Here is a 24,102-nt window from a genome sequence, read left to right on the forward strand (position 1 = left end):
AATTCATGTCCGCAGAATTTCAATCATTCTGAAAGGCCAATGGTATTCAACATCTGACGTCCGCGCTGTTTTCGCCACCGTCAAACGGTGCCACTGGACGTTTGGTCAGGAATTTCAAGTCACAGATGTTGAAGTTGGAAGAGTCGCATTCTCGGGAGGACGCGTTATTGCTCTTTTTGTCCTCTTATCGCTCTCAGCCTCGGGATGGTCGCTCGTCCGCTGAGTTGCTCCACGGTCGCCCTCATCGAACCTTGATGTCTTTGCTACATCCGCCGCATCCGGTTCCTGTGCAGCGACAGAAACCTGCTTTTGACCCAGGCGACGTTGTCTAGTACCGCCACTATCGAGGTTCATGGCTTTGGCTCGAAGGGCGCATTCTTCACTGCCTCAGACGTGCTAAGTATCTGGTTTTGGGGGCCGCTGGTGAGGTGCGCCGGCATCTCAATCAGCTGCGCCTCTGTCGTCGCACGGGATTTGCCCCTCGCCGTCTGCTTTCAGCGACGGTGCCGTCCAGTCAGCGCCACGAGTACCCATCTACTGGCTCGCCTCAGCCCCAGGTGTTACCGACGCTGCCTTCCATTTTCCCCCATGGCGACGCGCCGCCGCCGCTGCCGCCTGTTCTCCCGCCGGCGACGCCCACAGTGGACGCGTCGCTGCAGCCGCCGAACGCCTCTCTGGGTCGCGCGCCGCCGATCGCTCCTCGTGACCAGTTGTCCTCCGACATCGAACTCTTGCCCGCTCCGGACCATATGTCGTCTACGCCCGTCGGGTGGCCGATGGAGGTCGACCCTTCGGCCCCTCCTGTCTCTCTACGGGTGCATACACCGCATGTTGGCGTGCACCCTGGAGCATGTTTTCAGGCGTTCCCTAGCTCCCCGCGGTTCGAATGGCAGGGTGCGGGTGGCACAGCCCCGCCTATTGTTAGGCTCCCCACCTCGTCGCATACGTCAACATGGGGTCCTCCCCACGGCGGGTGGAGGCCTTATACCACAACCGTACGCCGATTTGTGGGGGAGGAATGTGGTGTCGCCGCCAGACACCACACTTGCTAGGTGGTAGCCTTTAAATCAGCCGCGGTCCGTTAGTATACGTCGGACACGCGTGTCGCCACAATCAGTGATTGCAGACCGAGCGGCGCCACACGACAGGTCTAGTCTAGAGAGACTCCTTAGCACTCGCCCCAGTTGTACAGTCGACTTTGCTAGCATTGATTCACTGTCTACATACGCTCTCATTGTCAGAGCCGACAGTTTGGCATAGCCTTCAGCTATGTCATTTGCTACGACCTAGCAAGGCGCCATATTCAGTTACTATAAGTAATATCTTCAAGAATGTATTCTGAACAGATAATATTGTGAATCATGTACCGTCAAGAGCGCCGTTCATCATTAATGGATTAAAGTTAAGTATCAAACTTATTACGTCCGCTTTCTGAATTCTCATTCCTTGTCATGTTCTAGACCTCACGTCAGTGTAGTTCCTCACGACATCCTGCGTGAGCTAAAACACGTGCATTTCGGCCTCCACTCGTAACACGGTGTTGGCTCTTCTGCTAACACAAAATTTAAACTCACTGTGCATTTTTTATTCCGACTATCCTACTCTTTGCGGGAAAGAAGCATTTAGAAAGAATATTTTCACACATGAATATTGCACATGGCGAGCAATGCTCAGAGTACGTTCGCACTACTACAAATCATAACTTTCCTATGCCTCTTTAATAGCGTTACGTAGCGTTCTCAATTATTGATTACCTGAGGGGTACCTTCTATCCAATTTTGCATTAATTCTCTTTCATACACACTCCCTTAAAACTACCATGAAGTATTCTGATAAGCTGTAACTGACATAATTTGGGTAGGAAAAGCAATAATTGATCCCATCCAAAAGGTTTAGTAATTTATTCCACTTGTGGTGGATAGATGTGTTACCTCCTTGCCTACATACAGAAAGTGGCACATCTAATCCGAAATTATCCTCACCTTCATTTCACCAGTTCACATTCAATTATATTGCCATTAAAATCAGTCAAGGCTGTTGTTGTTTTTATTATTGCATGCATATGAACCCCTGATACGATAACCAAAAGTAAATTTCTGCATTCGCTCCTCACAACGTGGTTGCCTTGAGTGCCAAAATTTCGCACGATGAGTTATTCATCATATACTGAGGAGCCAAAGAATCTGGCAACCTTTCTCATAACGTGTAGGGCCCCACGAGCACTCAGAAGTGCAGCAACACGACTAATGTTTGAAGTAGTGCTGGAGGGAACTGACTGCATGAATCCTGCAGGGCCGTCCATAAGAGGTACGAGGGGTGGAGGTCTCTTCTGATCAGCACGTTGCAAGGCATCCCAGATATGCTCAATAATGTTCATGTCTTGGGAGTTTGGTGGCCAGCAGAAGTGTTTAAACTCAGAAGAGTGTTCCTGGAGTCACTCTGTACTATTAAGGCCGTGTGGGGTGTCACATTCCCCTGCTGGAATTGCCCCAGTCCTTCAGAATTCACAATGGACATGAATCTATCCAGGCGATCAGACAGGATACTTACGTACGTGTCACCTGTCAAAATCGTATCTAGATGTATCAGGGGTCCCATATCACTCGAACTGCACACGCCCCACATCATTACAGAGCGTCCACCAGCTTGAACAGTCCCCTGCTGACATACAGGGTCGATGGATTCATGAGGTTGTCTCCATACCCGTACACGTCCATCCGCTCGATACAATTTGAAACGAGACTCGTTCGACAAGGCAACATATTTCTAGTCATCAACAGTCCAACGTCGGTTTCGACGGGCCCAGGCGAGGCGTTCAAATGTGTGTGAGGCCCTAAGGGACCAAAGTGCTGAGGTCATCGGTCCCTAGATTTACACACTACTTAAACTAACTTAAACTAACTTATGCTAAGAAAAAACACACACACCCATGCCCGAGGGAGGACTCGAACCTCCGGCGGGAGGTGCCGCGCAATCCGTGACATGGTGCCTCAAACCACGCGCAATACTCCACGCCGGATTTCGTTATTAAAGCATGGTGGATGTCTCCCATCCTCTATCCACTTGTATTGTATTGTATCGTATTGTACTGTATGGAACTGAGGACCTAGAAACGACGGAGAGGCTTCGTCCCCGCCGTAGCCCTCAGTGGTTCACAACCCCACAACAGGCTACAGCAGTCCACTCACCCCACCGCCGCCCCACACTGAACCCAGGTTTATTGTGCGGTTCGGCCCCTAGTGGGACTCCCCCCACCCCGGGGACGTCTCACACCACACGAGTGTAACCTCAGTGTTTGCATGGTAGAGTAATTATGGTGTATGTGTACGCGCAGAAAGTGCTTGCGCAGCAATCGCCGAGAGATTGTGTAACTGAGACGGAATATGGGGAACCAGCTCGCATTCGTCGAGGCAGATGGAAAACCGCCTTAAAAACCATCCACAGAGAGGCCGTCGCACCGGACCTCGACACTCGCACGGCTAACCGGGCGTTTATCCACTTACTATGTACATAACTCTCCAGACCACAATTTACAGTCTGCTTAAACTTTGCCCATAATTTCTCCACGTCCATCTTACTGGAACTAAGCGATGGAACTTCACTGACTGATTGACTTATTAACTGCTTATCTGCTCTGTCTAGCAGAAACACTCACCTGGCCTTCTTGACTGATTTATTAACTTTCGTAATCAGAGTTGCTATGATGACATCAAGATCGCTGGTACACGTTTCTGTACTGACACTGTCGAAAATGTCCGGCCTATTTGTAGCTACAATGTCAAAAATATTTCCATTGCGTGTGGGTTGCCGTGCTAACTGCTCAAGACAGCGTGTTCGAAAGTATTTCGCATGACTGTATCCTCTGCAATGAATCCACAGACATCTGTCTGTACCCAGCAGGTTAAAGTCACCTCCAACCAGTATTGCATGAATTAGGTATTTACGTACTATTGACAGAGAAAATTCTTTTGTCACTTGCAGCAAATACTCCCCCCCCCTCCCCCTCCCCTCTCCGTCCCTATGGCCTCTAATATGTCTTTCCGATATACGTTCGACGACTTCCTAAATGTCTCAGAGATTTCCATTTCAGGTTTCGGCCACCTCTCGGCCCCAAAAATAATTTGAGCCGGGGGACGTTCCTGGAGTGCAGTAAATTCGGGAACTTCATTACGAAAACTTCAACAATTTTAATCATTTATTTCAAGTTTCTGCTACCAGTCACGTTTATATTTTATGCTTAATCTAACATAATGCAACGCGTTTTGAACATGTTCTGTTCATCTTCAGGCTTTTATACATACATACATACAAAGAGAAATGTTACTTAAAAATAAACTGCCTTAAACTAGATAAATCTAGAACACTTTCGGCATTGTTTTTTACTGTAGCTGCTGGTGTGGCATTTGGGGGGAAGGAGGGGGGCAGTGTATGGCTAGAAATCGAAATCAGTGATGTCTTCTGCTGGTTTTCTTCTTTGTAGTTGAATAAATATATCACAGCCTGTAGAGGATGCAGATAGATTTGCATCAGTTATGTGTTACGAAAATAGTGTGAAAGGCTTTTATATGACAGTTGATCATTTATAATTTCATCATCTTGCTGCTTCACTTGCATCACTGGTGTAATGGCGGAGCTACAGTCCGCCATCTTGAGTTGTGTGTATAGCATCGAAGCAATTTGTGCAGTGAATTATATTGGCAATCAGTGACAAAATATAATGTGCAACAGTGTAATGTCAATCAACAGCTCCGCCATCACACCAGTGATGCAAGTGAAGCAGCAAGATGATGAAATTGTAAGTGATCAACTGTCATATTAAAGGCTTTCACACTATTTTCGTAACACACAACTGATGCAAATCTATCTGCACCCTATACAGGCTGTGATATACATAGTCCACCACAAAGAAGAAAACCAGCAGAAGACATCACTGATTTCGATTTCTAGCCATACACTGCCCCCCTTCTTTCCCCCAAATGCCACACCAGCAGCTACAGTAAAAAAAAAAAAAAAAAAAAAAAAGACAAAAGTGTTCTAGATTTATCTACACTCCTGGAAATTGAAATAAGAACACCGTGAATTCATTGTCCCAGGAAGGGGAAACTTTATTGACACATTCCTGGGGTCAGATACATCACATGATCACACTGACAGAACCACAGGCACATAGACACAGGCAACAGAGCATGCACAATGTCGGCACTAGTACAGTGTATATCCACCTTTCGCAGCAATGCAGGCTGCTATTCTCCCATGGAGACGATCGTAGAGACGCTGGATGTAGTCCAGTGGAACGGCTTGCCATGCCATTTCCACCTGGCGCCTCAGTTGGACCAGCGTTCGTGCTGGACGTGCAGACCGCGTGAGACGACGCTTCATCCAGTCCCAAACATGCTCAATGGGGGACAGATCCGGAGATCTTGCTGGCCAGGGTAGTTGACTTACACCTTCTAGAGCACGTTGGGTGGCACGGGATACATGCGGACGTGCATTGTCCTGTTGGAACAGCAAGTTCCCTTGCCGGTCTAGGAATGGTAGAACGATGGGTTCGATGACGGTTTGGATGTACTGTGCACTATTCAGTGTCCCCTCGACGATCACCAGTGGTGTATGGCCAGTGTAGGAGATCGCTCCCCACACCATGATGCCGGGTGTTGGCCCTGTGTGCCTCGGTCGTATGCAGTCCTGATTGTGGCGCTCACCTGCACGGCGCCAAACACGCATACGACCACCATTGGCACCAAGGCAGAAGTGACTCTCATCGCTGAAGACGACACGTCTCCATTCGTCCCTCCATTCACGCCTGTCGCGACACCACTGGAGGCGGGCTGCACGATGTTGGGGCGTGAGCGGAAGACGGCCTAACGGTGTGCGGGACAGTAGCCCAGCTTCATGGAGACGGTTGCGAATGGTCCTCGCCGATACCCCAGGAGCAACAGTGTCCCTAATTTGCTGGGAAGTGGCGGTGCGGTCCCATACGGCACTGCGTAGGATCCTACGGTCTTGGCGTGCATCCGTGCGTCGCTGCGGTCCGGTCCCATGTCGAAGGGCACGTGCACCTTCCGCCGACCACTGGCGACAACATCGATGTACTGTGGAGACCTCACGCCCCACGTGTTGAGCAATTCGGCGGTACGTCCACCCGGCCTCCCGCATGCCCACTATACGCCCTCGCTCAAAGTCCGTCAACTGCATATACGGTTCACGTCCACGCTGTCGCGGCATGCTACCAGTGTTAAAGACTGCGATGGAGCTCCGTATGCCACGGCAAACTGGCTGACACTGACGGCGGCGGTGCACAAATGCTGCGCAGCTAGCGCCATTCGACGGCCAACACCGCGGTTCCTGGTGTGTCCGCTGTGCCGTGCGTGTGATCATTGCTTGTACAGCCCTCTCGCAGTGTCCGGAGCAAGTATGGTGGGTCTGACACACCGGTGTCAATGTGTTCTTTTTTCCATTTCCAGGAGTGTAGTTTAAGACAGTTTATTTTTAAGTAACATTTCTCTACGTATGTATGTATAAACGCCTGAAGATGAACAGAACATGTTGGAAACGCGTTGCATTATGTTAGATTAAGCATTAAATAAAAAGTGACTGGTAGTAGAAACTTGAAATAAATAACTATCCCACACAGTCACGGTTCACGAACATAGCCATTATGACTGCAAATAACTTCGACAGTTTACTGATAAAATTGTGACAGTCAATGTGTCTTTATTCTGAACGGCGTTCGACTTCCCTTGCTGCATATCTACTGGCGAGTGTTCATCAGAGCACCTCAAACTACAGTCTACCCTAAAAAACCCTCATGTGCAATCCACAAGTACTCTGCTACCCGAGTAGCTGCTTCCCTTTTGTAGAGGACCCCTGACCTATCAAGAGGAGTCCTACAAATGGTTAAAATGGCCTTGAGCACTATGGGACTTAACTTCTGATGTCATTAGCCCCCTAGAACTTAGAACTACTTAAACGTAACTAACCTAACGACGTCACACACACCTACGCCCGAGGCAGTTTTCAAACCTGCGACCGTGGCGGTCGCGCGGTTCCAGACTGTAGCGCCTAGAACCGCTCGGCCACCCCGACCGGCAGTCCTACAATTCCCCACACGATAACGTAGATCTAGAAATCTGCAGCCACCACTGTTACAGAGTCGACGAAGCCTTTGGTTGATACCCTCCACTGAGGTCCAAACCAAAGGACTCCGATGAACTCTGGAAACGATGCTGCAAATTGTAAGCTCTGGTAGCATGTCGCGTGTGAGGCCAACGGTCTTGACCACCTCCTCCGGCCGCATGTACGAACTGAGGATCGTCTCAGAAGCCATGCGTCATGCGTCGTTGGTGCCGAAGTGAGCCACAACATGCAGACGACTGCACCCTGCACGCTCGATAGCCACAGGCAAGACTGCTTCACGTCTCGGATGGGGCCGTACGGCAGACACACGGAGCGCACATTGGCTTTCCTTCCAGCCATTAAGGCTATCTGCCTAAGGGGCTCTGTAAGCGCCTAACGTTGGAGCTCCCAAGAGCTAGTAAACCCCACCCCGTGTGCCTGCTCGGACTCTGCTGAAAGTGCGACCAACTGTCCACTCACAGGGTGAATGGGCGAGGATACATTGGTCGTCCTGCTCGAGCGACGTGAACACATTACCACCCGCCACTAACACTGCTGTTATGGCAAATCCACCGCGTTGGGTGCACTAGGAGGTGCTTCGGAAACAGAGCCCGTGGGAAAACAAGTAACACCTGAGGTGTCCCATGGGACACGCCAGATTCTCCGCGACCACTACACCCAAAGGCAGCAGCCTGAAGGTGATTCACTGTAGCCAACTGCACATTCAGCTGCTCGCGCACTGTTGCCATCTCCTCCTGCGTCCGCACACAGCATTCACACTTCCTAGCCATCCTAGCAAGACTAACTGAAGAAGTGGACTCTAAAAGCAGTCAGTCCTAGAAATGTATCTTGCTACCCTCCTAATGGGTCACCAATGAACGCTGATGCGTTACTCGTTACTACGTAGCTGGCTGTTCAGTGAGCAACTATTGCGATACAGACTGAATGAAATTACAATTACAAAAACGTGAGGGTAAACCTCTTAAACAAAGAAACACGGATGAAATTTCACAAATATGCTACGTGGAAAATAAAGAAAACGATAAACACTTAACTTGCCCTCTGTAGACGTGTATCAGCTGAGAGCTGGTGCCTTATGCCGAAGGTATCTCAGAAAATCTCTGAAAGTTTGTCGGCGGATCTCTGCTTCCCCCTGTATAATAAACATTCTCTCATAGGTGTCGTAACACTAAAAGCAATAGAAAGTTTTTCCTGTTTAAGGAACTGCTGTATCGGCCGCAATTTCAAATACGCGCGCCCCCATTACGCCGCCGCATTTCCTACAGCCGTAACTGCGGCACGAGTGTGCTGTCGCGAACGGTTACGCTGCAGCCAATGGGATGCGATCATCCCCACTCCGGAGATGCAGCGGCAGGTGTACTTAAGTCTGAATTTTGTGTGTTTGGCAGGTCAATAACATTTACAGACTTTCATAGTGATCACGGCTAGACATCTTCTGAATAGACATTGTGTTGAGGAGTAACAGATTTACAGATCTTTTGTGTCTATATATATATATATATATATATATATATATATATATATATATATATATATATATATATTTCTTCATATAAATCTACTTTTAGTAACTGACGCTGCAACTTCTGCAACAAACTTATATACTATTCTTACTGTTTGACATTAGATGTAGAATAAATTAACATTTGAATTCTCTGTTCATGAAAAGCATCTGTTCCTCGCTGCTGTATCCGCTGAAGAACCACACAGCATACAAGAAAGTCATAACAGAAAGATTTTCACGTTTTTACCTGGAACAGGTGAGCTGAATGTAGATAGGCGAGACGGACAGTGTGCAATTACATTTGTATTTTAATTCATTATTTGCATTTGGAGCTCTTACAGTAACTGTCTGCCGACAGAATAATGAATGAGCGAAGAAGTCCTGAAAATTGGTTTTATACGAAAAAACCGTTGTTTGAATGAACGACAGACATCATATCCATAACTTTGTGTTTCCTTAGAGAAGTGGGAGTGGAAGGACACTTGATGAATGTCACTAAATGGAATTGCATAGGACAGTTGTTTTTGAGCCACATTTCGTACATACTATTACTTTGTTGCACTATCTACAGTTAACTGTATCGTCAAATAATCTATCACATTTTCCTGTCGTTCCTCATCCGCAACACCATTATTCATTGAGTTGAATCCTGCCTAGTCGTCCAATATGGGGTGTCTAGGAAACCTTCTTTCTCGGATTGCTAACCAAATTTTTTTTTTCTGTATTGATTTTCAATTCCCCCCGAAGGGGGCGGGATGGCAGCAGCTTAGTACGCTGCTCTACAGCCTACAGACTTTTTTTAAAAAAACGGAAGAAGAAAAGAAACAAGAAATACAGGCGATAAAACGGTGACTTAAAGTGTAAAATGGCGGAAAAATGCGGAAAGTTAAAACAGAAAGCAAAAGCGGTTGGCAATGTTAATAAAAGACACAGGAATCAGACAAGTAACAGAGTACACACACAATTAAAAAAAAATGGCGACAGTCAGGTTTCTGTTCGCAAGAGATAAAAACCACACCCAGCGACAGTATGATGGCCGTTCGCAACACTTCCCAAAAAAAACACAACACAGAACACTCACTGTAAAACACTCACTGTAAAACACTGCACGAAAATGGTGGCACAAAGGTGACACTCCCGAGCCAAAGGCAGATGTGGGGGGGGGGGGGGGACCAGGAGGAGGGGGAAGAACAAGGAGGGAGGAAGGAAAAACGAAAAGGGGAGGGGGGAACCAAGGAGGGAGAGGACTCATAAAGGGGGAGAGGGCAGGTCAGACGCGAGAGGGAATGAGAAGAGGCAGAGGAGGGAAATGCAAAAGGAATCGGGGGAAATGAGGGGACAGAGGAAAGGAGGGGGAGTGAGGATCAGAGTTGATAGGAGGGATAAATGGAGGGAGAGAGGGCATCATCTGTGAGGGGGAGTTGATGGAAGCCACCTTGGGAAAGGAGATAAAGGGTGTAGAGATGGAGGGTAGAGGGGACACAACAGTGAAGACATGGCAGGGGGTGGGGATGGGAGAGGAGAGGAGCAACCATTGGATGAGGGGGATCAAGGTGGCGGGAGGTGTAGAGGATGCGTATATGTTCGAGGAATAAGAGCAGATGGGGGAAAGGAATGAGATCATAGAGGATCCACGTGGGGGACAGGAGGTGTATACGGAAGGCGAGGCAGAGTGCATGACGCTCAAGGACCTGTAGGGACTTATAGAATTTGGGGGGCCAGATATCCAGGCAGGACTGGCATAACAGAGGATGGGATAGATTAAGGATTTGTAGGTGCGGAGGATGGTAGAGGGGTGCAACCCCCATGTCCGGCCAGAGAGGAGTTTGAGGAGTCGGAGGCAGTTGCGGGCTTTGGATTGGATGGAGCGGAGATGAGGGATCCAGGTGAGGTGACGGTCAATGGTGAGGCCAAGGTAGGTGAGGGTGGGGGTGAGGCAGACAGGACAGGCGCAGATAGTAAGGGAGAAATCCAGGAGCCGGAAGGAGCGAGTGGAGGAGGGAGAGGACTCAAGGTGCCCTCCGCCACGCACCGTCGGGTGGCTTGCGGAGTATGGATGTAGATGTAGATGTAGATGTGGTACGACCTACGATTATTGCCTGGGTCTTGGAAGGATTGATTTTCAGGAGCCACTGGTTACACCATGCAGCAAAAAGGTCAAGGTGATTCTGGAGAAGGCGTTGGGACCGTTGGAGGGTGGGAGCGAGGTCGAGGAATGTGGTGTCATCAGTATATTGCAAGAGGTGTACTGGAGAGGGGGGAGGGTTTGGGGCACACCTGCCGTGTACAGGAGGTAGAGGAGAAGGGAGAGGACAGAGTCCTGGGGCACACCTGCAGAGGGTAGAAGGTGTGGGAATTGGCATTATGGATGGTAACATAGGAAAGGCGGTGGGAGAGGAAGGAGGTCATCAGACGGATGTAGTCGATAGGAAGGGCGTAGGTTGGGAGTTTAAACAGGAGACTGGGATGCCAGACATGGTCGTAGGCCTTTTCGAGGTATAGGGAGACCAAAATGGTGGAGCGACGGGAGTTAAGCTGGAGGGAGAGGAGATGAGTGAGGCGGAGGAGTTGGTCATCAGCAGAGAAGGAAGGTCGATAGCCACATTGGGTGTTGGGGAGGAGGTGGTTTTGGCAGAGGTGGTGATGGATGCGCCGGGAAAGGATGGATTCCAAGAGCTTGCTGAACACTGATGTGAGACAGATAGACAGATAGGACGATAGGAAGAGGCATCAGATAGAGGCTTGTTGGGTTTGGAGAACATCAGGATACGGGAGGTTTTCCACAGTTCGGGACAGAAACCAGTGGCAAGGATGACATTGTAGAGAATGGCAAGGACTAAAAGGAAGGAGAGAGGGCAATTTTTGAGGTGGCGGTAGGTAATGCAGTCGTGGCCCGGAGCAGTGTTGCGTTTAGTGCAGAGTGTGGGGCTGATGTCCTGTGTAGTGATGGAAGCGTTAAGTTCAGATGGTGGTGTGTGGCCAAGTACTGGAAGGTAGGAACAAGGTGAGGAATAGAGGTATTCATACGGTCCATAACGTCAGGGAAGAGGGAATAATCAAAGTGGGGATCATCTGGGATGGAAAAAACATCGGAGAGGTGAGAGGCCAAGTGGTTGGCCTTACTGAGGTTGTCAGAAAAGGGATGGTCATTAAGGAGGAGAGGGTACTGTGGGGTGGGGCGGTTCCCAGTAAGGTGGTGGAAAGCAGACCAATACTTGGAAGAGTTTATGGGGAGCGTGGTGTTGAGTTGTGTACATGTCTGGCGCAAGGCGCGACATTTCTTCGCAGTAAGCAGGTTGTGGATGTGTCATTGTAATTATCGGTGGCAGGTAAGGGTATCCCGGTCACGAGTGCGGAGAAAAGAATGGTAGAGGCGGCGATACTCTCGAAGGAGAAGGACAGCTTGTGGAGGCAAGGCATGGCGGTGAGGGTGGATGGCTTTGGTGGGGATTTGGGTGGCGACAGCGTCAGACAAGGTAGGGTGCAGGAAGGCAGCAGTGTGAGAGATGTCATCAGGAGATTGGAGGGTAAGGTCATGGCCGTCAACCTGGGTGTGAATGGAGTCCCGGTAGGCATCCCAGTTGGCACGGGAGTAATCATGGACAAGCTTAGGAGGGACGTCGGGGCGAGGAGCGTTGCGGGGATGGCGACCATTAGAGATAGTGAGGAGAACAGGAGCATGGTCACTGCCAATGAGGTGAAGGACATCTGTGGTGATGCGCCCAAGTAGGTTGGGAGAGGCAAGGACCACATCAGGAGTGGTGTTGGATTCGGGTCAGGTGTGCTGAGGCAGGGGAACCAGGTCTCCCTGGATGGTGATGAGAAACTGATACCACCGCTGGAGGTCGGCAGGATCATGGCTGTGGATATTGAGGTCGGCGGCAATCATGTAGGTGGAGAAGGTGCGGTCAATGTGGGCCAGGAAATCATATGGGATGGTGGTGCGAGGGCGGACTTAAATGGTGGCACAGGTGATGGTAAGGGTGGGGAAGAAGAGGCTGAGGATGAGATGCTCGGCCGGATTGTTAAGGAGAGGTTGGGGCTGGACAGGGAGGTGCTTGAGGTGACCTATAGCAACTCTGCCACGCGCCAGAGGGTACGGGTTATCGGTGCAGTGAAGGGTGTAAGGAGCCGTGGAGATGGAGATACGGGGTTGGGGGTTGAAGGAAGGTCTCATTTAGGATGAAGGCATCCACGTGGTGCTGATGGAGGGTGTGGAGGAAGAGGAGTTTGTGGGTGGGTAGGGAGCGAATGTTGTGGTACAGGATACGGTAGGGTTGTTGTACCATGGGAGGGGAGAGTTAGACGAGGGTGGTGAGCGGGGTGAAGGTGAAGTGGGCCTGGTTGTGGGAGTATGTGGCATAGGTGGTCAGATGTTAGATGGAACGGACAGCGAGGGTGATTTAGGAAAGGGTGTGGGAGCGCTGGAAGGGGTGGATGTTTTGGAGCACAATGGTGATGAAACAGATGATGTCCTCTGCAGTAGGTGGAGGGCAGAGCGAGTTGTTGGGGTGGATGGGGTCATCAACAAGACGGACAGAGACAGTGAGCTCATGGGTGACTGGAGGAGGTCTCGCTTTACACTTCGAGGAGTAGGTAGGATATGGTTCGTTACAAGTGTTGCAGGAGGGGGGAGAGGTGAGGCTGGGGCAATTCTTGAGGAAGTGTGAAGCTTTGCAGTGGGGACAAGTAGGGGGGTTCTTGCAGGCAGAGGTAACATGGTTGTTGTATGTGAGACAGTGTTGGCAGCGGTAGGATTGGACTGGGGAATGGGAGGGGTCCACCTTATGACGGCGATTGTAGATGAGGGCTCCCTTGGTGAGGAGGCGGTCACTGGAGGAGGAGGATTTGGTGAATATCCACACGAAAAAAGTCAGCCCAGCATCGTTGAAGGTGCGACGGGCCGAGTGGATTTCAATGTCGGGCCAGGAGTTGAGTTCCGCCAACACCTCAGCCTCCGTAATCATGGGGCTAGGCTTCGTGATCACAGCTATGAAGATTGGCAGACGTCGGGGAGGTTGAGGCTGACGGGGAGAGGACGGGGCATGGTAGGGGGTGAGGGTTGCACGTTGGCCAAATTGGATACGGGGGATGCGGGAGAGGAGATTGGTGTGGAAGGAAGCATTGGGGGATTTAATGAGGACCGAGTCCTTGCGAGGAATCAGAAGGGAGATGGGGGCATTGGAGTTGTATTTCCGGATGACGAGGGTGAGGGAGTGGGCATCGAGGAACTGAGGGTCAGGATTAGAGAAGACAAAGGCGTGGGTGGCAGGAGTGGCGGTGGCGGGGGTCGGGGTTGCGTCCACGGGGGTGGGTGGGTAACGGGGATCGGGGGTTTTCTTGGAGGAGATTTCGGGGGAAGTGTCAACATTTGGGCGCTTTGAAGATTTCGTGGTCACGACAGGGTGGAGAGTGGGCTGGGGGATGGGTTGCAGGGGAAGATGGCGGGGTCAGTACCACCCTGAGCAGCGGAAGACGCAGAGGGAGGGGGCGTGGGTGTCACAGAGACTGTGGAACGTCGAGCCGAAATCCGTGCTGGCATGGAGCCTATCGGAGGCGGTGCAGGGAGCGGCGGAAAGTCAGTAGCTGTCGATGGGGCAACAGTGATGGGGGAGGGGGAGTTGGGGGTGGTTACAGCCGAAAGTGGCGCAGGGGTGGGTTGGAGAGGGAGAGAAGGAAGGACGGGAAAGGGGGTGGAGGATGAGCTCCATGTGATGGTGGTTGGAGCAGTGGAGGGAGAGGTGAAAATGATAGTGGTGGTGGGTTGGGACATGGTGGCGACGCGCGAGAAGGGCGGCGGCGGCAGACGACGGCGGTGGCGGTGGCGGCGGCGGCGAGCACCGGCAGGAGGCGACAGAGCGGCGGCGGCGGCGGCGCGGCGGCAGGCGGCGACGACGGCGGCGACCAGGCGGCGGCAGCAGGCAGCGACCGAACGGCGGCGACGACGGCGAGCACCGGCAGGCGGCGACCAGGCGGCGGCGAACACCGGCAGGCGGCGGCGGCGGCGGCGAGGAGGACCGGACGGCGAGCAGTAGTGACGGCGAGCAGACGACACGGCAAGGAAATGGTGGGGCTGTTCCACGTCGAAGCTACACCCTGAGAGTAGCCCAGGCAGTGCGAGTCCTCGATGAAGAAGTGAGGGAATGCAACCCTCGAATAGCTAAACAAAAATTCAAGCAAATCGTATTAATGAGTTTTATTACAAAAAATAAATGAGAATTCTTAACTCTGAGAAATACAGATGTGTCGCAAGCGAAGGGCAACAGACAAAATAAGAAATCTCCTCAGTATAAAAATTCCAAGTTCGAGCTACACAGAATTTACAAGCAAAGTTACTAGTGTTGACGCTTCTGTCCTAGTTGCTGGTCTTGACGCTACTGCAGAACTGGCCGCGGACAGTCGAGCGCGGTGCCTATGTTCTCTTCGTATAGAGGCCGCTGCTGTCGCGTTGTCGTCCTGGAGAGGGGTCGGTCAGCGTGCAACTGGCTGACGTCTTCTTCACAGCCCTCTCTGCTCTCCCGTTTTGATTTTACGCCGTAACATGTGGTAAAGTCAGTAGACAACAGAAATGGTGACTGCAATTGAAAGAGCAGGTTCTTCAACATTCCTTCCTTAGTTCTAGTTCAAGACTGACTACAAGTTTCTGTAAAATAGTTCATCTCTGTATGAGCTGCTATAGCTAATATAAAACCGAAAATACTCCTCACTTATACTTAATTGTCCACAAATTGCTACACAGCAGTCTTTACTGGGTGTTGTGATGAAGTAATCGACAAAGCGACCTCTAGACCCTGTCGTAGCAGGAAACATATTTGCAAAATTTTTTTTTCTGTTCAAAGCTTTGGTTGTTTCTAGCTTGCTGTGGGAACGTAAATAGTGATAATGAAATACGTTCTTGCAAAAAAAATAAAAAAAATGGCTCTGAGCACTATGGAACTTAACATCTATGGTCATCAGTCCCCTAGAACTTAGAACTACGTAAACCTAACTAACCTAAAGACAGCACACAACACCCAGTCATCACGAGGCAGAGAAAATCCCGACCCCGCCGGGAATCGAACCCGGGAACCCGGGCGTGGGAAGCGAGAACGCTACCGCACGACCACGAGCTGCGGACAAACGTGCTTGCAAACAGGTGTCATGACTACTACAAATGAAATTAAATTTATTAATAAAGATTATGGATGGAATGTCAATTGGCGTGGTTTTCGTCTATGGATAAGAATTAATGTGCTCCCACCATCTATTCTTCTGACGTTATGCATAAACGTTTATTTAGACAGCAGTTTCTTTCACACAATGTGGATTATGAAGAACTACTAATTTTGTAATTCGTCCACACTGAAGTGACAAAAGTCACGGGATATCTCCTAATATCGTGTCAGATCTCCTTTTTACTCAACGTAGTACAGCAGCTTTACGTAGCATGCAATCAACAAGTCATTGGAAGTCCCCTGCAGAAATATTGAGCCATGCTACCTCTACACCTGTCCGTAACTGCGAGAGTGTTGCCGGTGTAGGATTTTGCGTACGAACTGACCTCTCGATTATGTCCCATTCTACATCTACGTATATACTCCAGTAGCCATCAAGCGGTGTGTGGCGCAGGGCACAATTCGCACCAAAGTCATATTCCCCCCCCCCCCCCCCCCCCTCTGTTCCACCCGCGGATCGTGCGAGGGAAAAACAACTGTCTGAACGCCTCAGTACGAGCTCTAATTTCCCTTATCTTTGAATGGTGATCATTGCGCGATTTGAAAGTTGGTGGTAATAATATATGCTCTACATCGTCGGTGAAGATCGGATTTCGGAATTTAGTGAGCAACTCCTTCTGTTTAGCGCGCCGTCTATCTGCAAGTGTGTCCCACTTCAAACTTTCTATGAGATTTGTAACGGTCTCGCGATGGCTAAATGTACCAGTCAGGATTCCTGCCGCTCTCCTGTGGACCTTCTCAATCTCTTGAATCAGACCTAACTGGTAAGGGTCCCATACAGACGAAGAATACTCTAAGACTGGACGAAGCAACGTACTGTAAGCTATTTCCTTTGTTGAAGAACTGCAACGCTTCAGGATTCTACCAATAAACCGCAATCTAGTGTTTGCCTTACCAGTCACCTGTATAATCTGATCATTCCATTTGAGGTAATTTCGAATAGTCACACCTAGATACTTGACGAATGTTACCGCTTCCAAAGACTGGGCATTCATTTTGTACTGGTACATTTATGGGGATTTCCGCTTTGTTATAAGCCGTAGGTTTTAATTACTAATACTGAGAGATAACTGCCAGTCATTACACCACGCATTAATTTTCTGCAAATCCACACTGATTTGTTCACAACTTTCGTGTGATACTACTTTCCTGTAGACTACGGCATCATCAGCAAACGGTCTAATGCCGCTGTCAATACCATCAACCTCATCGTTTACGTAAATCGTAAAAAGCAGAGGACCTATTACGCTGTCCTGGGGGACACCTGAAGTTACGCTTATTTCTGTTGAAGTCACCCCGTTCAGGGCGACAACTTTCTATCGAATCGCGTAAATCATCGGATAGACCGTAAGAGGGCACTTTTTGGAGCACGCGACAGTGCGCAACTGAGTCGAACGCCTTTCGAAAGTCGAGAAATATGGCATCAACCTGGAAGCCGGTACCTAGAACTTGTATATCATGCACAAAGAGGGCCAGCTGTCTCTCGCATGACCGCTGGTTCCTAAAACCGTGCTGGTTTCTGCAGATGAGCTTCTCAGAGTCTAGAAAGGTCATTATGTCTGAACACAAAATATGTTCCATGATTCTACAACAAATCGACGTGAGTGAAATTGAACGGTAATTTTGTGCATCTGATTTTCTACCCTTTTTATACACTGCTATGATCTCGGCCTTCTTCCAGTACCGTCGAGCTTTCCGCTGTTCCAATGATCTCTGATAGATGATGGATGAGAATGGTGCTATATTTGTAGCATAGTCAACATACACTCCTGGAAATGGAAAAAAGAACACATTGACACCGGTGTGTCAGACCCACTATACTTGCTCCGGACACTGCGAGAGGGCTGTACAAGCAATGATCACACACACGGCACAGCGGACACACCAGGAACCGCGGTGTTGGCCGTCGAATGGCGCTAGCTGCGCAGCATTTGTGCACCGCCGCCGTCAGTGTCAGCCAGTTTGCCGTGGCATACGGAGCTCCATCGCAGTCTTTAACACTGGTAGCATGCCGCGACAGCGTGGACGTGAACCGTATGTGCAGCTGACGGACTTTGAGCGAGGGCGTATAGTGGGCATGCGGGAGGCCGGGTGGACGTAGCGCCGAATTGCTCAACACGTGGGGCGTGAGGTCTCCACAGTACATCGATGTTGTCGCCAGTGGTCGGCGGAAGGTGCACGTGCCCGTCGACCTGGGACCGGACCGCAGCGACGCACGGATGCACGCCAAGACCGTAGGATCCTACGCAGTGCCGTAGGGGACCGCACCGCCACTTCCCAGCAAATTAGGGACACTGTTGCTCCTGGGGTATCGGCGAGGACCATTCGCAACCGTCTCCATGAAGCTGGGCTACGGTCCCGCACACCGTTAGGCCGTCTTCCGCTGACGCCCCAACATCGTGCAGCCCGCCTCCAGTGGTGTCGCGACAGGCGTGAATGGAGGGACGAATGGAGACGTGTCGTCTTCAGCGATGAGAGTCGCTTCTGCCTTGGTGCCAATGATGGTCGTATGCGTGTTTGGCGCCGTGCAGGTGAGCGCCACAATCAGGACTGCATATGACCGAGGCACACAGGGCCAACACCCGGCATCATGGTGTGGGGAGCGATCTCCTACACTGGCCGTACACCTCTGGTGATCGTCGAGGGGACACTGAATAGTGCACGGTACATCCAAACCGTCATCGAACCCATCGTTCTACCATTCCTAGACCGCGCAAGGGAACTTGCTGTTCCAACAGGACAATGCACGTCCGCATGTGTCCCGTGCCACCCAACGTGCTCTAGAAGGTGTAAGTCAACTACCCTGGCCAGCAAGATCTCCAGATCTGTCCCCCATTGAGCATGTTTGGGACTCGATGAAGCGTCTTCTCACGCGGTCTGCACGTCCAGCACGAACGCTGGTCCAACTGAAGCGCCAGGTGGAAATGGCATGGCAAGCCGTTCCACAGGACTACATCCAGCATCTCTACGATCGTCTCCATGGGAGAATAGCAGCCTGCATTGCTGCGAAAGGTGGATATACACTGTACTAGTGCCGACATTGTGCATGCTCTGTTGCCTGTGTCTATGTGCCTGTGGTTCTGTCAGTGTGATCATGTGATGTATCTGACCCCAGGAATGTGTCAATAAAGTTTCCCCTTCCTGGGACAATGAATTCACGGTGTTCTTATTTCAATTTCCAGGAGTGTATAATCTTACGGGGATACCGTCTGGTCCAGATGCCTTTCTGGCGCCTAAAGATCTTAGCTATTTTACAATCCCAGATACACTAAACACTACGTTAGCAATCCTCGCGTTTGTTTGATAACTGAAAGGGGGAATAGTGCTGCGGTCCTCTACTGTAAACGAGTTTTTGAAAGCTAGGTTTAGAATTTCGGCCTTCTGTTTATCATCAGCAGTTACATTACCTGTACTGTCAGCAAGAGAAGGTATTGAATTATTTGTAGCGTTCATAGATTTTGCGTACGACCAAAATTTTTTGGGGTTATTTTTAGAATCTGCAGATAAAATATTGCTTTCAAATTCGTTAAAAGAACCTCTCATTGTCCTTCTGACAGCTGCTTTCATTTCGCATAATTTCTATTTGTCAGCGGGGCAGTGACTACGTTTAAAACGACTGTGCGAAATTCCCTGTTTTCTCAGCAACTTCCTAATATGATTGTTGTACCAAGGTGGATCCTTTCCCTCCCCTATATTTTTGCTAGGCACATACTTCTCTAGCACATGGTGGACCATACCTTTAAATTCCGACCAAAGATGCTCAATATCTTTGTGTCCCTCGGTGAATGCTTGGATCTGACTATGAAGTTATGCATTAATGACACTTTTATTTGCTTTCCCAAACAAGAAAACTCTACGCTGTTTCTTTGGATTTTTTGCAACTTCCACTCACGTAGAAGCCACAAAGACGGTATGGTTGCTAATACCTTCTTCTAGATTAACTTCCTCGAAAAGATCAGGTCTGTTTGTCTCCGAGATAGCTAATATGTTCCCATCTCGAGTTGGTTTTCTAACGAAGAGCTCAATGTTGTATGTAGAGAGCGCTCCTAGAATAACTTCACACGAATCTTTGCATCTGCCCCCTGTGATAAGCGTGTAATTTTCCCAGACAATGGATGCCATATTAAAGTCTCCACCTATAACTAATGGATAATTTGGATATTTATTTCCTGTGTACCCAAGACTTTCCCTGAAACGTTCTGCGACGTTTTTGCGGATGCTGGTGGTGTACAAAAACATCCTAATACAATGGTCAATCCTTGTCTGATTGACAGCTTTATCTAGACTATTTCACAGAGCGACCGAGTATCGATCTCAGCTACGTTTAAACAGCTTTTAACTGCAATGAACACACCACTTCCCATAGCATCAGTCCTATCCTTCCTAAACACTGTCCAATCCGAGTTCAAAATTTCACTGCTTTTTATGTATGGTTTAACCAGATTTCGGTACCTAATACAATATCGGCATTGTTACTGTTTATTTCGGATAGCAACTCGGGGATCGTGCTACAGACACTTCAACAATTTACTAACATGAGATTAAGCATATTTAAAACCTTTGGACTGATCTGTTTAGGCGAACTAACAATTTTTACAGTTGGAACACCCACTTCAGTGACATGAAATGGTAATTTTTCAGGCCAACGGTTTGTTTCCCGTGGGGAGGAACCTAATCTAAAAAACCTTCCTGTGCACGCCACAAGTACTGTGCTACCCATGTAGCTGCTTCCTGTGTGTAGTGTACCCCTGACCTATCGAGTGGCGTCCTACAACCTTCCATCCCATAGCGTAGGTCGAGGAATCTACAATCATTTACGTCACTGAGTCGACGTAGTCCCTCGTTTAGATTCTCCACTCGACTCCAAACCAGAGGACCCCAGTCCACCCTGGGTACGACGCTGCAGGTCGTCAGCTTGGTTTCCACTCCTCGAGAGATGGAGGCTGCCTTCGTCAATTTAGCCAGCCGTCGAAGGGACCGAAGGATTTCCTCGGAACCCCGACGACAAGCATCGTTGGTGCCGACATGTGCAACAATCTGCAGCTAGCTGCACCCCGCACGCTCGATAGCCGCCGGAACAGCCTCTTCCCCATCCCAGACAAGGCCCCTCGGCAAGCACACCGAGTGAACGTTGGACTTCTTCCCCGCCCTAGCCGTTACGTTCCTGATGGGCTCCATGACCTGTCTAACATTGGAGCTCCCAATAACTAACAAAACGCTACACCCACGTGCCTGTCCGGACCTTGCTGAAGGAGTGGCCACTATCCTGGCAGAAGGTGCATTCTGATCCGGCTCAGCTCCTCCCCCCCCCCCCCCCCCAGCATCAGATAGCACATTGAATTTATTAGCAAAGTGCATGGGACTTGGCACGAGCCTGCGTCCCCCATGCAGCCTTCGGCTTGAGGCTCGAGACCTCGACGCAGTCCGCCACCCACACGAAGGTGAGAGTGGGCCGGCCGGCTCCGTCGCAACTGAAGTCGGCTCAGTGACAGAGATGTGTGACATCCCCACCTGCGCATCTAGTACAGCAGAGGTTGCCCCAGGCACCGCATCCCCACCGCATCTCAAGTTGGCACTCTGGAGCTTGTTGACCGTGGCCAATAAAGCTTCCAGCAGCGTTTGGACAGCGGCCAATTCCTCCTTCATCCGCACACAACAGACACAGTCCCTATCCATCTGGCTAATAACTGATTTACTATAAAAAACGTAAGGAAACCTACTACCACAAAACGTTAACAGCTACACTCTAGTTCGCAGAAAGGACACTCAAAAATGAAAATAAAAATAAAAATTTGTGGTAGAAGCTAGGTCTAGTGCTTATTTTCCTCCTAGGGGCTATTTAGTGAATACTAAAGAATAAGACAGTGACCCACAGTAAACTGCTAGGGGCTATCTAGTGAATATTATTAACGAACTAAACAATGACCTACGGTAAGCTGCACCTACTGATTATCACTCGTATTTCTAATTTAAACAAGCGTTTACGTACACGCGAAAGTGACTTAATAATACTGTAAAAGCTGCTACCTTAAATCTACCGAGTCTAAATGACACTAATAAACGTAAATACTGAGTATTGTACACTGACAGATGCAGGCACAAAAAAAGAAACAACAATAAGAGTTCAGAATGTAAAGCACAAATACGAACTCTACTCTATAAGAACCGATGCGCTTACAGTACACGATCACTAAAGCCCACAACAAGCTAAGGAATTTAAGCAGACGGCGAGGTGAGTTTTAGCTTTCTTATAACTAAATTGTATGTAAGAAGGGCTCAGAAGTTGTATTGTAACACTGATTTACTCAGAAATTGTAGTGTAATACTAATTTACCTCGTGTATTATGTTTGACTACTGTAAACGGTCGCAGGTTGCGGTAGTCAAATGTATACAAGTGAGGTTAGAATTCACTTTCATTACCACTATTCTTAATAAAACGTATAAAAACTGCTACCTTCAATGTGACGAGTCTAAATGACACTAATAAAAGTGAATACTGAATATCGTACACTAACGTAAACTGATAAACTCTCGCATTTATAATGTAAACAAACGTTTAAGTACACGCGAAAAATAATCTAATAAAAAGTATAAAAACTGCTACCATCAGTGTATTGATTCAAATTGACACTGATAATCGCAAATACAGAGTATTGTGCACTACATTAATTGATAATCCCGGGTATTTACCGTCAGTTAAGAATGTAAACAAATGTTTGCGTACACGCGGAACTGTCCTAAACAGAAACTTCGCTTATCTTATTCAGAATCAAATAAAACCTGAAACCTTCAATTTATCACGTCTATCTGAAACTAAACGTAAATACTATAGAATAGACAGCAAGAACGATTAATTACTAGCTAAATTACTTTTCTTGTAACACAGCAAGCGAAAAGCGCTCGTAGCCGGCGTCAGGGCTGCCACTACATCCATCCCATTAATGTTCGCTGGGATCAATGTCGGGCATTCTGAGTGGACAAACCATTCTCTTGAACTATCCAGAATGTCCTTCAAAACAGTTGCGAACTACTGTGGCCCGGTGACATGACGGCTCGTTAATCATAAAAATTCTATCGTTGTTTGGGAGCATTAAGTCTGAATGGCTCCAAATGATCTCCAAGTAGCCGTACATAACCATTTACATTCAATTATCGATTTAGTTGGACCAGAAAACCCAGTCCACTCCATGTAAACACAGCCAACACCAGTATGGAGCCACTACCAGTGTCTTGTTAACAACTTGGATCCATGGCTTCGTAGGGTCTCATCTGGCCAGATCACGGTTTCCCAGTCGTCTAGGGTCCACCGATATGGTTATGAGTCCAGAAGAGGCGCTGCTGGCGTCCTCGTGATGTTAGCAAAGACACTAGCGTCGGTCGTCAGCTGCCATAGTCCATTAACGTCAAATATCGCAGCACTGACCTAACGGATACGTTCACCGTACGTTCCACATTGATTTCTGCGATTGTATGACGCAGTGTTGCATGTCTACTAGCACTGACAACTCCAGTGGGATGCCGCTGCTCTCGGTCAAGTGAAGGCCTTCAGACGCTGCGTTGTCCGTTGTGAGAGGTAATGCCTGAAATGTGATTTCCTCGACATACTCTTGACACTGTGAATCTAGGAATATTGACTTCCCTAACTATTTCCGAAATGGCATGTGTCATGCGTCCAGCTTCAACTACCATTCCGCGATGAAGACCTGTAAATTCCCGTCGTGCAGCCATAACGACGTTGGAAACATTTTCACGTGTCTCACCTGAGTATAAATGACAGTTCCGCCAATGCCCTGCCCTTTTATACCTTGTGTTCACGATACTACCGCCGTGTGTATATGTACATATCGCTGTCCCATGACTTTTATCACCTGAGTGCAATGTTTCTGCGGAGAACTAGGTTTAAAATTTATCCAAGAAACTCTGAGGGAGAGATATTCTCTGCCGGCCGAAGTGGCCGTGCGGTTAAAGGCGCTGCAGTCTGGAGCCGCAAGACCGCTACGGTCGCAGGTTCGAATCCTGCCTCGGGCATGGATGTTTGTGATGTCCTTAGGTTAGTTAGGTTTAACTAGTTCTAAGTTCTAGGGGACTAATGACCTCAGAAGTTGAGTCCCATAGTGCTCAGAGGCAGTTATAATGCAGGTCACTGTGGAAAAAAATATAGGATCGCCAGTGTTTAATCGAGACACCGATTCATACACATTACATCGCGAGTAGGTGCTACTTAGCTACGTCCTTCTCTTTCTTTC

This window comes from Schistocerca serialis, chromosome 3 (assembly GCF_023864345.2).
Source record: "Schistocerca serialis cubense isolate TAMUIC-IGC-003099 chromosome 3, iqSchSeri2.2, whole genome shotgun sequence".
Taxonomy (NCBI): domain Eukaryota; kingdom Metazoa; phylum Arthropoda; class Insecta; order Orthoptera; family Acrididae; genus Schistocerca; species Schistocerca serialis.